This window comes from Arachis ipaensis, chromosome B9, assembly GCF_059453495.1.
Source record: "Arachis ipaensis isolate K30076 ecotype BB chromosome B9, ASM5945349v1, whole genome shotgun sequence".
Classification (NCBI taxonomy): domain Eukaryota; kingdom Viridiplantae; phylum Streptophyta; class Magnoliopsida; order Fabales; family Fabaceae; genus Arachis; species Arachis ipaensis.
Genome location: NC_142444.1, coordinates 63,026,838 through 63,041,982, shown reverse-complemented (window position 1 = coordinate 63,041,982; position 15,145 = coordinate 63,026,838). Strand labels below are relative to the sequence as shown.

Below are 15,145 nucleotides of genomic sequence, written 5' to 3'. Positions count from 1 at the left end.
TTACTGATTGACTCTGTTCAGATAATTATGTTGCGTTTCGAATTTATTAATATATAGAGTTATTTTTATTTTAATTAATTTTAATTCTCTATTTTATTTTATTTAATTATGTCTTCTCATATTTTTATGATTATTAATTTCATGTCAATGGAGTTGAATTTCTACTTGACATGGGGGTTGATTAAGAGGAGATACTTGAGTTGGAATGCTCAAGTGCTTGGTTGAATTGGACGTTGTTAAGTAACTCATACCTACTAGCACTAGACCTCCCCAAGGGAGAGGACTAGGATTTGAGGGTAAGAATTAGTTTAATCACCATACTTTTCCTTATTTAGTAAGGGATAACCAAGTGAGAACAACACCCTTTTTACACTACACTTGAGAAGATCCCAACAAGGATAGAAATTCCATTTAATTATTCCCCCAGTTAAAGCTATTATTTGGAATATCAATAATTATTCTTAGTTTATTTTTATTGCTTTAATTCTCAATTAATTTAGTTATTCATTATCAAAACTCAAACCTTCTGGGAATTTTCTGATTAATAAAATAGCACACTTTCCTGGAACTCGTTGGGAGACGACCTGGGACTCATACTCCCAGTATTTTATTTCTAAAATTTGTGACAACCCCTTTTTAAATTGGTGAGGCAGATCTTAGCCGGTTAAGAGCTATACGTGCAACGCTGTCCTCTTAATTGAAATCTCTAAATTGGTTAACTTCTGCCACGCACCAATTTTTGGCGCCATTGCCGGGGAGTTTCAATAGTGTGCTAAATTATTAATTAGTGTATATATTTTATTTTTATTTGCATATTTTATTTTTATTTCTGTTACCATGAGTTACATGTCTTTCTCATTGAATGACGCGTTCATTGCCTGATCCAAGTTTAGTCCCATTTGATCCTGAAATTGAAAGAACTCTTTCACATATTAGACAAACTCGACGTCGGTTAGCCTCTGAGGGTGGTGAAGTGATTATTATCAATTCACCGGTCTCATCTGAGGGCGAATCTGAACCGCCATCTGAGAGCGAGACAAGCTCATTTACTACTAATCCAGTTGATTTACATGTAGGAAACATGGCAGCACCTAGGAGGATCACTCTCCAGGAAGCTGGAGCCCCAGATTTTACACTGCAGCCGTATCAAGTGTATCACCCGACTGCAGCTGCAGATTTTGAACTAAAAACCACACTGATCAACTTGATGCCCAAGTTTCATGGCTTACCTGCTCAAAATCCTATCAAGCACCTTAGGAATTTCCAGACAACCTGTTCTACTGTTAGGTGTCATGGTGCAGATGAAACTTTTATTCTGTTAACCGCTTTCCCATTTTCTCTTGAGGGAAAAGCAAGGGAGTGGTACTACTCCCAACCTGAAGTAACTGTTACCAACTGGGATATACTCAGGAGAGAATTTTTGGAAAAATACTTCCCAGCTGAAGTCACAGATAGACTGAGAAAAGAGATCTCCTGCATTGTTCAAGGTGAATCAGAGACTCTCTATGAATATTGGGAGCGCTTCAATAATCTCCTGGGCGCATGTCCCCATCACATGATTGGTAAGCTAGTATTGATCAGCTACTTCACTCAAGGCATGAACCCCCAGGATAAGACTACATTGGAAGGTGCCAGTAATGGTTCTCTGAAAAAGTACAAAACCGCAGATGAAGCATGGCAACTGATCAGCGACTTAGCTGAGTCCACTAGGAATCACAGACAGAGGCACAACAATCCCAAAGCTGTTGCAGAGATTTCCTCTAGCAAAGAGACTACTGCTCTTACCCAGAGTATATGTGAAATGACCAACCTACTGAAGCAGATGTAGTTAAATCAACAACAGGCACAACAAGCTAAGCCTTAACCACAACAAAGCCAATAGTTAGTTCCACAAAGATTATGCAGGATCTGTGCTGATTATAGTCATTATACTGATGAATGTCTGCAGCTCTAGGAAGACAACACTGTGGCAGCCACTCACAACTTCTATGACCGCTCGAATCAAGGATACAATCAACAAGGTGGCAACTACAACCAAGGTGGCAACTATAACCATGGATGGCAGGACAACTCCAATCAAGGATGGAAAGATAATTCTAACCATGGATAGAGGGATAACTTTAACAGAGGAGGCAGAGACAATAATGGAAACCAGAGGTGGAATAACAATAATAACAACAGACAACAGAATCAGAATCAACCTTACAAAGCACCTCACTTAAGACAATCACAAGGAACCCAGCACAACCAACAACAAATTCCTCAGATCACTTATTCTAATTCCTCATCAAATGACGAGATGCTCCATTCTCTTGCGCAAGGACAACAAGACATGCAGGCTCAGCTGAACTCTAGTCTGAATGTCTTGACTGCCACTTTATAAGCTCTTATCTCCCGAATGGATTCATCACTTAATTCCACACATCAACCTTCAAGCTCCAGTAGAATTCCTTCTCAACCACTGCCTAATCCCAAAGGTGGCATCAATACCATCACCTTGAGGTCTGGAACCACACTACAAGAGAGGAACCATGAGGAGCCAAGCCCACTAGAACACGTGCCAGCAGAGGATGTGGTGGAAGTGGAAGATGCTGAAGAGGAAGAGGACATACAAGACATAGTTGAAGAAGAAGCAGTTCAACCACAGAATGAAACATCAAAGGATGTTGAAACTACAAGGAGCGCCAATCCTATTCCCTTTCCATAACTTGCAAGGAAGCACAGAAAGCAGATGGAACTTGATCCCAAAATGGTAGAAATATTCAAAAAGGTTGAGATAACTGTTCCCCTTTTTGATGTTATTCAACAGGTACCTAAATACGCAAAGTTTCTAAAGGATTTGTGCATACATAAAGATAAAATTAATGAATTAGAAACTATTCCTTTAGGTAGTTCTATATCTGCTTTAATGGGAAATATACCTGAAAAATGTAGTGATCCAGGTCCATGTATGGTTAACTGTACCATTGGAGGTGTAAATTTTTCTGACTGCATGTGTGATTTAGGATCATGTGTTAGTATAATGCCTTTGTCTATATATGATACTTTGTGGCTCCCTCCCTTAAAAAGGTCGGTAGCTCGTTTTGTGTTAGCAGATAAAAGCATTATTACAGTAGTTGAAATTGCTGAAGATGTATTAGTGAGCATTAAGGGGCTCACATTTCCCATTGATTTTTACATCCTGGAAATACCCCCTAATGACTCAGGAAGACCATCATCAATCCTGCTTGGAAGACCATTCCTGAAGACTTCAAAGTTCTAGCTGGATGCATTCTCAGGAACTTACTCCTTTGAGATAGATGGCAGAACAGTGAGTTTCAGTTTAAATGAAGCTATGAAGCATTCTCCGGAAGATCGTTCTATCTTCCAATGTGACATTATTGATGAAACTGTAGCTGAAGTTCACCAGGAAGAATTAGAAGAGAAGTACATGGAGCAAGGTCCAAGTGTGGGGACACTTTCTGAAAATAATGAGAAGACTTTACCATTATCACCAGCCCCGGATGATCTAGAGCCTAGCTATGAGCAGAAATTAGAATTAAAGCCCCTTCCTCCACACCTCAAGTATGCTTACCTTGAGGAAAAGCAGAAGTTTCCAGTCATCATTGCAAAGGAACTCACTTCTCAACAGGAAGAACAACTACTCAGTGTGCTGAGAAAACATAAGAAAGCAATTGGATGGAGCTTGGCGGATATAGTAGGCATTAGCCCTCAAGTTTGTGAACACAGAATATTCTTAGAAGAGGGAGCAAAGCCTGTCCGTCAGCCTCAAAGAAGATTGAATCCCACCATCTTAGAAGTTGTCAAAAAAGAAGTAACCAAACTACTTGAAGCAATAAGAAATGAGCATGGAGAGCTCCTGACAACTAGAGTGCAGAATTCATGGAGAGTTTGCATTGACTATAGGCGTCTCAATCAAGCCACTCGCAAGGATCATTACCCCTTGCCATTCATTGATCAAATGCTTGATCGCCTGTCAGGTAAATCCTATTACTGCTTTTTAGATGGTTATACAGGATACTTTCAAATTCATATAGCTCCTGAAGATAAGGAAAAGACTACTTTTACATGTCCTTTTGGGACTTATGCTTATAAGAGAATGCCCTTTGGCTTATGCAATGCACCAGCTACTTTCCAAAGATGTATGATGAGTCTTTTCTCTGACCTTATTGAGAACTTTATGGAGGTTTTTATGGATGATTTCAGCATATATGGTGATTCATTTAACCTTTGCTTGGATAGTTTATCTAAAGTGTTAGATAGGTGTGTTAGTACAAACCTTGTATTAAATTTTGAAAAATGTCACTTTATGGTCAAACAAAGAATTATACTAGGACATGTTGTGTCTAATACTGGCATTTCTGTAGATCCAGCAAAGGTGGATGTTATTTCTAGTTTACCTTACCCCTCCTCTGTGAGGGAAGTCCATTCGTTCCTTGGCCACGCAGGTTTTTACAGGAGATTCATTAAGGACTTCAGTAAGGTAGCATTACCTTTATCCAGATTGCTGCAAAAGGAAATTGAGTTCGAGTTCAGTGAGGATTGTATGCAGGCATTTGATAAGCTGAAGAACGCCCTGACTCAAGCTCCAATTGTGAGAGGACCAGACTGGAGCCAGCCATTTGAAATTATGTGTGATGCTTCCAACTATGCTGTAGGATAAGTGCTAGCTCAGCACGAAGGTAAGGACCCTTTTGTAATTGCTTATGCATCTAAGACTTTAGATGCTGCTCAGTCTAATTACACTACTACTGAAAAAGAGCTTCTTGCTATTGTTTTTGCTATGGATAAATTCCGAGCCTATTTACTTGGTACTAAGGTAGTAGTGTACTCAAACCATGCCGCTCTAAAATATCTATTAGCTAAAAAGGAGTCCAAACCAAGGCTAAAATGTTGGATACTGCTGTTGCAAGAATTTGATTTAGAAATTAAGGATAGGAGTGGTAACCAGAATTTAGTGGTAGACCACTTGAGTCACCTTGAGCACATTAAGGATGACTCCACTCCTATAAATGATAATTTTTCATTTCATAGCTTACAAGCAGTATCTGAAGTAGTTCCTTGGTATGCACCTGTAGCTAATTATCTAGTTAGCCACACTTTTCCTCCAAATTTTACTAAGCACCAAAGAGAGAAGCTGAAAAACGAGTCCAAATATTATATATAGGATGATCCATATTTATAGAGGTGTGGTGCTGACCAGGTAATAAGACGGTGTGTGCCTCAATCAGAATTCCAGTCCATTTTGGAGGCCTGCCACTCATCTGAGAGTGGAGGACATTTTGGCCCTCAAAGAACAGCTAGAAAAATTCTAGACTGTGGATTCTGGTGGCCTACTCTTTTTAAAGATGCTGCTACATTTTGTAAATCTTGTTTCCATGCCAAAGGTTTGGTAATATATCCAAGAGGGATGAGATACCTCAACAGATTATGCTTTTCTGTGAAATTTTTGACGTTTGGGGCATTGACTTCATGGGTCCGTTTCCAAATTCTAATGGGTACTTTTATATACTGTTAGCCGTAGATTATGTTTCTAAATGGGTGGAAGCAATTCCTACCCGCACTGATGATGCTAACACTATTGTTTCCTTTGTTAGAAACCATATTATCTATCGCTTTGGATCATCACGAGCAATCATGAGCGATCAAGGCACCCATTTTTGTAATAGGAGACTAACAGGATTACTAAAAAAGCATGGGATAATTCACAAAGTAGCAACAGCTTATCATCCCCAGACCAATGGGCAAGCAGAAGTCTCTAACATAGAGATTAAACATATTCTAGAGAAGATAGTAAAACCTCATAGGAAGGACTGGAGTGCCAGGCTACAAGATGCACTCTGGGCATATAGAACAGCGTACAAGACACCCATTGGGATGAGCCCCTTCCGCTTGGTATATGGAAAGGCTTGCCACCTCCCCGTAGAGGTGGAACACAAGGCTTTCTCGGCTGTAAGAGAGTGCAACATGAATCTTACAAAAGCTGGTGCTGAAAGAAAGCTGCAACTAGCAGAACTAGAGAACCTCCGCCTAGAAGCATATGACAACTCCAGGCGTTACAAGGAGAAAATGAAGGCTGTCCATGACAAGAACATTAAAAGGAGAGAATTCAGACCAGGGGAGTTAGTTCTACTATATAACTCCAGAATGAGGCTCATGCCGGATAAACTGAGATCAAGATGGGAAGGTCCATACAGAGTAGAAAAGGTAGAGCCATACGGAGTTTTCCACCTGCGTCATCCTATTAACTCCAAATTTCTAAAGGTCAATGGACATCGCCTAAAGCTTTATCATGGTGAGAAGATGAAGAATCAAAAGGAACTAGAGATTTTCCTCTTGGAAGACCCACCAAGAGAAGCAGAATGAGCCTAAAGAGTGTCCAACTTAAGGATGTAAAAGCAAAGTGCTACGTGGGAGACAACCCACCATGGTATGATCGTTCCGTTTCAGTCTTAGTTTTATTTTTACTTTATTTTTATGATGTTAATGACTCTTCTCATCATCCCTACATATAGCTGCATATAGTTTTCATGAGCATTCTGCATATTATTAAAAAAAAAAAGCACGCACGCGACGCGGCAGCGTCGCTGACGCGTCCGCGTCACCAGTGCCTTTTGAAGAAAAGAGAATTGGACAGAGAGTCACGCGAAAGCGTGGCTGGAGGCGTGCCTTAGGCACAAACATGCCCATGCATCTGCGTCAACCACGTGGCCGTGTCATTTAGAAAATAAGCCTCCCATGTGTCCGCGTCATCCACACGAACACGTGCCCTTAAAAATCGACGTAAAAGAGGTGTATGGCAGCAAGTTATGATGGAGTGGGGCTGGAGTGATGCTAGAAGCACCAGCCCTGTCTCGCAACCACGTGCCCCACGCGTCCGCGTCATCCTTCAAAGAATGGCCATTCACGTGATCGCGTCAACCACGCGATCGCGTCACCTAAATATTTTGGCAAAATAAGTTTGAGACAGAGAGTTGCGCGAACGCGTCGCTGCCCTCGCGCCATTCGCACAAATCAAGTCACGCGACCGCGTGACCCACGTATCCGCGTCAGTTAAAAAACATCACACACTACGCGACCGCGTGACTCATGCGTCCGTGTCACGTGCGGCGCACATAATATCCAGATCAGCCAAAATATCTTATCTTTTCTTCCCCAAATCTTAATTTTTCTTATCCTTTCTTGTTTCTTTCTTCCCTCTTCTTCCTTCTTACTTCTTTCTCACTTTCTACTTCTTCTTTTTCACTACCATTATCAAGGTATTTATTTTCTTCTTCCCCTCTTTAATTTTCCATTATTATTCTTATTTTTATTATGTTTTCTTCTTCTTTTTCTTTTTTTACTTTCTTTATCTATATTTTCTTTTTCTTTTTCTTTCTTCTATTTTTTTCCTTTTAATTGGTGTTGGAAATTTATTTCGATCTTTATTTTCTATATTTTGCTTGTGGATTATCATGGATTTGTTTAACAATTAATATTACCTTTTAAAGGGTTACTTGCATGTTCTATTTTATATTTTCAAAAACATATTTACCATGCATGCTATGTGTTTGTGAAAAAGCCCATATGGCATCATGCACTACTTTTATGTTATCCTACTACTTTAATGCCTGTTTTTCACAAAACTCCTTTTATATTTTATTGATTAAAATATAATTATCAATACAAACAGATTGTTAGTTTGAATGATGTGGTAATCTAACTTGGACATTGAATGCTTGATCTATGCTGCTCATGCCTTTGCCGGCATGCCAATAAACATCTTGCATTTAATTACCATCACATGCACTTACTATATTACCTTTGATGAACTTTTCACATGTAGTCTAGACCATGTGTTAACGACATCCTTCCTTACTGTGCATTAATTACCACTCATAATATTCGCTCCCTTGCTCGAACCCTTTGCTTTACATATTACTTTCTCTTTCCTTTTTCAGGATGGCCACCAAGAAAGGCCAGGAGAAAACTACTCCCAACCCACCAGCAAGGAGAGGAACAAAAAGGACATTAGTGGTAGAGCCATCTTCAACAGCGGTTAAATCCTCAACAAAAAGAATCAAGAGGATCATTAAGGTCGATGAAAAAGAGAAAACCTTCCCAGTAAAGGACACTGCGCGGTTCACTAACCGCTACTGTGAGTAGATGTTCCCCATCTTGGCAGCAAGGAATTATAACAGTGAGCACCTTCTCATCCTTCCGACCCGCATTGCTGAATTTGTCGAGCTGCAAATCGAATAAAGACAATGGGAATTCCTACGGAGACAGCCACAGCAGGTTAATCTCTCATGGGTAGTAGAATTCTACTCCAACTTTCACATGCCAACCATGCAGTCTATCTTTGTCCGTCAGAAGCAAGTCTCCATAACTGAAGAGGCCATTCAACAAGCTTTAGATCTTTCCCCTGCTCTAGAAGGATTAGACGCACTCCAAAAAGCCTCACTCAAGTGCCAGACATACCAATTTGACTGGGACGCCGATCTCAGAGTTATTGCACAACCTGGCAGCAGATGGATCTACGGATACCATCGATCCCGACCAAAAGGGATATCGGCTTCAGCACTTACCTTGGGGGCTCGAGTATGGGCACAAATCATGTCCCATTATGTCTTTTCGAGCACTGACAAGTCCTCCTTCACTGCAGACATGGCTGTTTTACTCTGGTGTATCCTTACAGACCAGCACCTAAACTTACCAAGACACATCCGGAATGTAATGGGACACGTACAAATTGCGGGCAACTTACCTTTTCCCGCCTTGGTTTCAGATCTCGTCTCGACAGCCAGAGTCTCCTACAGAGCTGGGGACACCAAAGCTTTACTTCCACGGGATGATCAGTACGTCCCTAATGGGAAATATATCAGACCGCCAGTAGCCACTACAAGCTAGCCTACAGAACCAGGTGAAGACATTCCTCCTTCAACACCACAAGCACCTACAATAAACCAACTGCTCCATCAGATACTTGAAAGGTTGGATCGGCAGGAACACAAAGCAAAGTTAAGAGAGCGTCGTAACAAGCGCCGATTTACATACCTTAAGGAGCTACTTATGGGAAACTACAAAGACCCAGACACCCCGGACTCCACTTCATTTACCAGCACAGGGAGCCATGACGGTCCCGATGGTGGAGATGCTACTACCAGCCCCCCTTTGTTCCTGACAAATGGCACCGAGGACGGTGCAAAGCCTTAAGTGTGGGGAGGTCGGTCAATACCTGACTTCCGGAGGTAAACTCTCTTCCTTAAACACCAGTAAAATAGGATATTTAGTTAATTTTTCTTTTGTAGAATATGATAGATTGCATAGAAATAGGTTATTTGCATGCATGTTCTACTTGATTGAAAATAATAAGTCTCTTCTAAGACCCTATTTTTTGTTTTTGAAAAATTTCACTAATTTAAGTCAAAACTTTTGTGTTAAATTTGTTTGAAGTTGTATTTGGAACATATTTTAAAAAGCTAAGAACACACAACCTGTGAGATTTGAGCTTAAATACATGGTTACATTATTTAACCATAAATATTTTATTCTTGTGTGTTTACTTCTCTATGATTGTAATCTTATTTTGTTTCATCCTATATGTCCAATGTTTAATATGTTATATGCTTGCGTATGATTGAGGCCATTATTTGTTTAGCTCACTTATCCCAAATAAGCTTAGTCAGCCATTTTGAGCCTTTTAATCCCATTTGTTCTATATTTTACCACATCACTAGCCTTAAGCGGAAAAACAATTAAATATCCCAATTGAATCTTTGGTTAGCTTAAGATAGAAATTGTGTGTTAATTGAGTATGGAAAGATTGTGGAAACAAGGGTTAATAAGGGAATGTGTCATGATAAAATAATGGGAATTTGGGTACCTACTCATGTGAAACTATAAAAATTAAAAATCCATGTGCATTGATAAGCTATATTTATTTTCATGTTAAAATAATAATAATAATAATAATAATAATAATAATAATAATAATAATAATAATAATAATAATAATAATAATAATAATAATAATAATAATAATAATAATAATAATAATAATAATAATAATAATAATAATAATAATAATAATAATAATAATAATAAGGGGACAAAATTACCCCGATTCTAAGTTAAGTAAAGTTCAAAGATCAATGCATGTGCAATAAAAATTAAAAGAAAGTTGATGCATGAGTATGTAATGCAAAAGTAAAAATTATGGGTAGCTAGGCATGATTCTAAAGTTATATAGAGTATATGTATGTTAGGTGAAAGCTTAGATTAATTAAAGATTCAATTTATAAGCTCACTTAGCCATATATATATATATATACCCTCACCCTTACCTTAGCCCCATTACTACCTTGAAAAGACCTCATGATGTTTGCATTGGTATGTTAAATGTTGTTGATTGATTAGGTGAAGAACAAAATTTAGAAAGCATGATTAGAAAGAGCAGAGTGATTACCCTATACACTTGAGAGACTGGAGTGCACATACACCATCAGTGAGGGTTCAATGCTTGATTCTATGTTCCCTGCTTTCATGAGCTATCTTCCTACAATGTTACCTATTTTTACTATATAAATTAAATTAGTGGAATTTGATTTATGTTTGTCTTGAAGAGTTTATTTACTTTTAACCAAGTAGACAAGGATCATATAGTTGCATTCATATATATATATATATATATATATATATATATGTTGCATTGCAATTCATAAGTTTTACATTTTCCTACTCATTTACTTTATCTCCTTCAACTAAGCATGAAGACATGCTAATGTTTAAGTGTGGAGAGGTTGATAAACCATTATTTTATGATTTATATTGTGTTTAATTGTGTGGTTTTATCAAATCTTTATCCACTTATTCATATGATTATCATGTATTTACAATTCCTTCCCAAAATCACTCCATGGTTGAAAACTTGCTTCCTAGAGACTTTTAATTATGTATTTTAATTCTCCTTTATCCCATTCGATGTCGTGATCCATGTGTTAAGTATTTCAGGCTTCATAGGGCATGAATGACTTGGAAATTGGAGAGGAGGCTTGCAAAAATGGAAGGAACACAAGAAACTAAGGAGATGACCAGCGAGAAATGACGCGAGCGCATGACCCACGCGAACGCGCGAAATGGAGAATTCGCAACGACGCGAATGCGTGCTTGACGCAAATGCGTGGATTGGAGTCTGCACGAATGACGCGAACGCGTGAACCACGCGAACGCATGACAAGAAAAATCGCTGAATGACGCGAACGCGTGGACGATGCGTACGCATGACTTGTGCGATCTGCAAAAATAACAGAATACGCTGGGGGCGATTTTGGGCCGCATTTTGACCCAGTTTTCGGCCCAGAAACACAGACTAAACCTAGGGAACATGCTGAGACTCAAAATGCATCCACACACATTCTGATTCATCACATTAGGATTACGTCAATTTTAGATATGAGTTTTTAGATTTGCATTATATTGATAGTTTATGCTTTAGCTTGGATTTTTGGATGCTGAGAGTCATTACCTCCGTTGAAGACATTACTTTAGTTTGTTTCCTTATTCCCTTATTTTTAATTAGTTACTGATTGACTCTGTTCAGATAATTATGTTGCGTTTCGAATTTATTAATATATAGAGTTATTTTTATTTTAATTAATTTTAATTCTCTATTTTATTTTATTTAATTATGTCTTCTCATATTTTTATGATTATTAATTTCATGTCAATGGAGTAGAATTTCTACTTGACATGGGGGTTGATTAAGAGGAGATACTTGAGTTAGAATGCTCAAGTGCTTGGTTGAATTGGACGTTGTTAAGTAACTCATACCTACTAGCACTAGACCTCCCCAAGGGAGAGGACTAGGATTTGAGGGTAAGAGTTAGCTTAATCACCATACTTTTCCTTATTTAGTAAGGGATAACCGAGTGAGAACAACACCCTTTTTACACTACACTTGAAAAGATCCCAACAAGGATAGAAATTCCGTTTAATTATTCCCCCAGTCAAGGCTTTTATTTGGAATATCAATAATTATTCTTAGTTTATTTTTATTGCTTTAATTCTCAATTAATTTAGTTATTCATTATCAAAACTCAAACCTTCTGGGAATTTTTTGATTAATAAAATAGCACACTTTCCTGGAACTCGTTGGGAGACGACCTGGGACTCATACTCCCAGTATTTTATTTCTAAAATTTGTGACAACCCCTTTTAAATTGGTGAGGCAGATTTTAGCCGGTTAAGAGCTATACGTGCAACGCTGTCCTTTTAATTGAAATATCTAAATTGGTTAACTTCTGCCACGCACCAATCATCATGCTTGAAAAGCCATCTTAAAGTTCCTTTAGGCACACTAAACTTAGGAATAAGACATATGCTTCGACACGATGTATATAGCCATTAAATTTACCCATGAGAGTTCAAATTTATGCCAGAAAAATCATTAATTATTGAAATTAAAATAACAGCAAGAAAATTAAATCATGGGGTGCCCCCCATGGAGCGCTCTTTTAGTGTCACTAGCTTGACATTAGTTCCTTGTTAGGGTGGCTGATGATTATAGTGCCTCAGCTTGTCCCCTCTCACTGTGAGCCTTCTTCCTGTACGTTGATGATCAATCTCCATATGCTCTAATGAGAGTATCTTATTGACAGTGTAATAATCATCAATTTGTGGATCTGTCTCCAACTGCTGGTAGATCAATCTTACTTTGTCCCCTTTTGAGAATCCTTCAGTTAGTATTCTTTTGTTTCTCTACCCTTTTGGAGCCCTTTTCTTGCTCTTTTTTTCTTTCTTCAGTGGCCCTTCTTTCTTGGAGGAAGGTTTTATGTTAGGGACTTTCTTCCCAATGATCAAATCTTCAATCTCTTCCTGCCTTCTCTTCTCATCCTTCACATGTTCCTTACCCTCTGTTTCTTCTCCACTGTCTATCTTTCGCTTCATAGGTGAGCTGATAAGTGCCTCCTTGGCTTTTTCCTTCCAGTTCAAGTATTCCTTTTCAACTCTCATGCAGCTGTTCTCTTCAACAGTAGTTGCATTTCCATAAAGACATTCAGAATGATCTTCTCATCATGTGCTCTCAAAGTCATTTTCCCCTTTTCTACATCAATGATGGCCCTTGCTGTGGCTAGGAAAGGTCTTCCCAATATGATAGAGTCACCTCCCTCTTCATCCAAATCCAAAATCACAAAGTCTGCTGGGAAAATGAACTTACCCACCTTGACTAAGAGATTTTCAACCATTCCCCTAGGGATCACCATTGATCTATTAGCTAGTTGCAAGGTCATCCTTAGAGGTTTCACTTCTTCGATAGACAACTTTCTCATCATAGATAAGGGCATCAAATTGATACCTGATCCTAAATCACATAATGTCTTATCAATAGACATATTGCCAATGGTGCTAGGCAGAAAGAAACTCCCAGGATCTTTGAGCTTTGGTGGGAGTCCTTCTTGGATTATTGCACTGCACTCTCAAGTTAAGAACACTGTTTCCCTTTCATTCTAGCTTCTCTTTTTGTTGATGGGCTCTTTGAGGAACTTAGCATATAGAGGCATCTGCTCCAATGCTTCAGCAAGTGGGATGTTGATCTCCAGCTTCTTAAAAACTTCTAAAAGTTTGGGGAACTATTGATCCTTTAGCTCCTTTTGCAATCTTTGAGGGTATGGCAGAGGAGGAGTGTAAGGCTTCACTTCTTTACTCTGTTCTTGTGAATGTTCCTCAATAATCTGCTTTCCCTTCTTTGAAGCTAGTGGTTCCTCATCCTTCTCCTTGAGCTCTTCCTAGTTCTTTTCTTCAATTGCCACTTTCTTCTTACTACCAACCTTATCATCCTCCAATGTTCTTCTACTCCTCAGTTGGATTGCTTTACATTCCTCTTTGGGGTTTAGAATGATGTCACTGGGGAAGGTATTGGTTGGTCTCTCTGGTTGTTTGGATAATTGGCCTATTTGTCTTTCCAGGTTTCTTAATAAAGCTTCATGATTTTTGTAAGCTAGCTCTTGATGTTTAATCATCTTCTCCATCATCATCCCTAGATTGGAGATTCTTTGGGACTCTTAGGGTGAATATGATTGAGTGTGAGATGAGGATGGTTGGTGGAAATTGTTTTGGTTAATTAATGGGTTGTAGGGTGGATAGAAGTTAGAATTGGGTAGTTATTTTGTGATTTTCTGTATAGATTTTGATTATTCTGCTGATGGTTCTGGTGGTTTATGCGGGAGTTACCTGAGTTGGAATTCCTCTGCCATGAGTTTTGGTTCTGATTGTCTCCCCACCTCAGATTGGGGTGGTTCCTCCAAGAAGGGTTGTAAGTATCACCATGAAATTCATTCTGACCAGCACCTTGATTGTGCATATAGTTAACTTGCTCTTGCTGCTGCTCTTCATAGATTTCTTCATTCTGCCCCCACCCAGTTGGTGGTTGATTTTCAGTGTTCACGGCTGCAATTTGAAGACCATCAATCCTCTTGGCCATCATCTCCATTTGTTGCTGGATCTATTGATGCATCACTTTATTTTGTGCCAAAATGGTATCCACACCTTCCAGCTCCAATACACCCTTCCTTTGAGCTGGTTGGCGTTGCCTTTGATGATCATAGAAGTATTGGTTGCTCGTCACAGTGTCTATCACATTTTGAGCTTCCTCAGCTGTCTTCATGAGTTGCACTGAGCCTCCTGCTGAATAGTCAAGGGCCTCTTGAGCTCTCAGTGTCAATCCTTCATAGAAGTTTTGAAGTCTATCCCATTCACTAAACATTTCTAGGGGACACTTCCTGATTAAGGCTTTGTATCTCTCCCAGGTATCATACAGTGACTCTCCATCCATTTGAGTAAATGTTTGTACCTCTGTCTTTAGTCTGATAATTCTTTGGGGTGGATAGAACTTGGCTAGGAATTTGCTAACTAGATCTTCCCAGTTGTTGATGCTCTCCTTGGGAAATGTCTCTAGCCATTGAGAAGCCATGTCTCTCAGGGAAAATAAAAATAACAACAGCTTGTAAATGTATAGATGCACACCATTGGTTTTAACAGTTTCACAAATCCTTAGAAAGATGGATAAGTGCTGGTTTGGATCTTCAAGTGGACCTCCTCCATAGGAACAATTATTCTGCACCAGAGTAATGAGTTGAGGCTTCAACTCAAAATTGTTTGCGTGAAC

At 39.0% G+C, this 15,145-nt stretch overlaps 1 non-coding gene across 1 annotated transcript; it reads right to left on the bottom strand.

Annotated features, from left to right (window-relative positions):
* Positions 1–1,453: 1,453 nt before the first annotated feature.
* On the bottom strand, positions 1,454–1,561 carry LOC148544880 (small nucleolar RNA R71). The gene has a single exon (XR_015901309.1). It is a non-coding gene; the product is annotated as a small nucleolar RNA R71 (small nucleolar RNA).
* Between the last annotated feature and the right edge of the window lie 13,584 nt (positions 1,562–15,145).